General features: G+C 25.7%; 1 non-coding gene across 1 annotated transcript; it reads right to left on the minus strand.

Annotated features, from left to right (window-relative positions):
- Window positions 1-6: 6 nt before the first annotated feature.
- LOC106691588 (lamin B receptor) lies at window positions 7-3,548 on the minus strand. The gene is made up of 3 exons (XR_010843646.1): window positions 3,391-3,548; window positions 1,316-1,578; window positions 7-1,243 (listed from the first exon to the last, which is right to left on the minus strand). It is a non-coding gene; the product is annotated as a lamin B receptor (transcript).

Genomic DNA, 3,548 nt, shown 5'->3' on the forward strand with positions numbered 1-3,548 from the left:
ATTTATCACATTCCTTCAATTCACTTATTTCTAATATCTACTTTGAATACTAATTGTATTTTTTATTTTAAAACATAGTTAATTTTTAAATATAAGAAGATGGTCAGGGTTGTGGTCAAACAAAGAACAAATAGTTTTAAACTATTTGTTCTTTTTTTGACTGCAACCCTAACCATCTTCTTATATTTAAATCTTTACGGTCAACTATATATGCATATATAGTTAATTTTTATTTTTTTGACCATCACAAATCAGTAATATTTCTAGTTATACTAAGATATGACATTTTTTTTTTAAGAAATTAGCATGAATGGAAGATTTCTAAGCAAGAAAGGAAAAATTAAAATTTTTTTTTTATACCACTCTTCTTTCAAATGGATATGTTAAATAGTTTATAAGAGGTGCAGAATGTCTATTTGTCCAGTCTGTAGTAGTTATTTTGTGGATATATTTCTGATACCAGAATTTGTGATACAATAACATTTACATAATCATAATTTTCTGTAATTATATTTCCATCGAATGATCTAATTATAAACTGATAAGTGTGCTCATAAAAACTGATAATATGTTTAAAAAAATATATATAATCCAAATTGAAAACTTGTAAAAGTTCGAAAAAAAAATTCTAAATTTGAAACAAAAGAAAAGGTCAAACTAGTTCTGACATTGTTTTTAATGATGAAAAAAATTCCTTTGTTTAACCTCGGGTTAAAGCATTATAAGTATGCAATATTCAAATTCCTTTGAAAACAACTCATTAATTAGTTAAACAATGCATAAGTGCTTTTCATACCAATATGTATGTATCATTACGAATGTAATGAAAACAGGAAAAAAAATATTAATTAATAAAAAATCACTTTACCTGTATTAAAACTGAAATAAAATTAGGAAAATTAAATCCATAAATGTCTACTGAAGCGAAGAAAAAAGCTAAAACAAGTAACTGCCATATCATAAGTCCTATCCTTGAAATAATTAATTGCTTAGCATCAACACCTAGCAGTCTTTGATGAATTTCTTTGCCTCGGTAGAAAATGTATAGTTTTGGAAACTTCTGGTTTCGTTGAATTTGTGATGGTAAAAAGTAAAAGAAAACACATAGAGAAAATGCTAAAATGTTTAAACTACCAATAATATCTGGTATAGAGTTATAAATATTGGAAGATAGTCCAGGCCAGAAGATTTCACATAGAACATAAGCTGTTATTGAAGCCCAGTAATACAAAAATCCTCTTCCCTATGGAATAAGATAATAAGTTATATACATCTCATAAATATTATAAATTAATAAAATGATATATTTAAATACCTTATATAAAGGAGTAGTGCCGTCAGTAGTCAAAGGACCATAATATGTTCTTCTCTCTATAATAAGCCATAACCATGCCCAAAAAAAAATGATCCCAATAGAAGTCCAAGAAAAAGTATTTCCAACTAAACTTGACACCAAAGAAACTAATTCTATGCCATCCCTTCCAAAATAAGGTATAAGAAGAGAAAAGGCAGTAAAAAATATCACAAAAATTGGTGGTGCCAATTCATACCTCAATGTATTGTACCAAATCATTTTCACTAAAATAAACAAATATAATATACACAGATTAGATGATAAAAGAAACAGGCTACAATAAATATGCTATCATTTTAATGGTAGATGTACCTTCCTTCACTATTTCTAAATGTTTTAAATAAACATTTTAAAATAGAATTAGTAAGTCTCTTTTTTACTAGTGATCTAATCAAACAGACAACAAAAAAGTTTTGATAACACCATCAAATGATAACTCTTGAGTCAAAATTAGATAAAGAAACACCCAAATATTTTTATAAAAGCATTTTAATCTAATAATGTTCTAATTCTTGTTATTTTAAAATCTGAAAATTATAACCATTTAAAAATTGGTTATCATTTATTAATCACTGAGATTCGCTAAAGTAAATATTTAAGAAATGAATACAAAAAAATGTAAATGGTTGTTGATGAATTAAAAAATTACATTTTAACCCACAGTGCAACAGATGAGTTTGTGGGATTATAGTAATATTTTGGTTTTCTGGACTTATTTATTTTTTAGGTATTTACAAATTTCTATACGAATATGTAAATAATTATAGTAATACATTTATTACTTTTCTCATTTATCTGTTCATATAGAAATGGAGTACACAGTCCCCAAAACAAAAAATCAATAAAATAAAACAATAAAATGAATCAGTCCAAAAAATCAAAATGTAAAGACAAAGTAATATCACTCCCACAGACCTATATGGGAATATGGTATCCACGTTATCCATAGATAAAGCATTAAACAGATTACATGTATGTCTTTTTTTCCTGTAAAAAGAAGACAAATAATATTACTGTGTCTGACAGACCCACCTGTCACCAGATAGCAGTAGTTGATACCTATCATAGTGTGGGTAACAGTATTTCCATTCATTACAGCCCATAAAGTTTTCCATATATTTCAAAGTATTTAACTTTTAATATACTTAATTAGAATGCTAAATTTCAATAAAAAATTGTTTTTCTGTATTTATTATATGAACTCAATTATATTTATCATTGGTCCTTTTTTTTTTTCACTGTAAGCAATAAAAAAAACACTGCTGTATAAAGCACCATTACATGATCAATAAAAATTAGTCAATATCAAATTTCGTCATTATGCTGATTACCGGAAGGGTATATTATAAAAATAGTACTGTCATTATTGACCATGTTCAATAACATAAACAGAGCAAGAGTAGGTTTAAACATACAAAATATAAGCCCTTATATAATACATTAATTAAAAATTATTTATACAATTAAAAAACTTTTTTTTTTATTATTTAAATGTTTTAACAGTTTATATTTTAACAAATTTCAAAGTCCTTTTATATGGGATGATAATTTTCTTTCCCTGTCAAAACGATGACATGCCAAAATATTCAAGAAATATTTGTAAAAAGTACTGCTTACATCTCAATTAATCAGGGATTTTTCAGCATAAATAAAAGAGACAATATTTCATACAAATTAATACTACTATGAAATTTTAGGTTCGTAAATTGTTATTTATTTGGTTTCTAATGTTTTAAACGAGTTTATTGACTCCAGCAAAATCTTGATAAATGCAATTTCCCACTTTATTTGGATCAAGTTCTTTATACCAAAAAAAGGTAATGCAATCATAAATAAAACATTAAATATATTATTTATTTCGATTAGAATAAATATAAGGTTTGCAGTGTGATAAGCATAATTTTTATGATAAATTACAACAAAAGAAATCAGTAATAAAGTAAATAATTGGAAAGTGCAGAGTTATGAACTGTCAAACAAAACATTTTTTAAAACAGATACATTTAAAACAAAAACTGAAAATGCCAGTAACTTACCATTTATGAGACTGTTTTTGACTAATCAACACACTGAACATATCTCATACAATTTTCATACAAGGTAAAAGATGCTAAAATATGTTAAGAATGTTTATCCTATTGATAAACCATCCTTGAGTTGAGTTGGGTTTTCAACCTTGAGAAACAACTCACAC

The sequence above is a fragment of the Halyomorpha halys genome, unplaced genomic scaffold (genome assembly GCF_000696795.3).
Source record: "Halyomorpha halys isolate HHAL.00 unplaced genomic scaffold, Hhal_1.1 Scaffold2510.1, whole genome shotgun sequence".
NCBI lineage: Eukaryota > Metazoa > Arthropoda > Insecta > Hemiptera > Pentatomidae > Halyomorpha > Halyomorpha halys.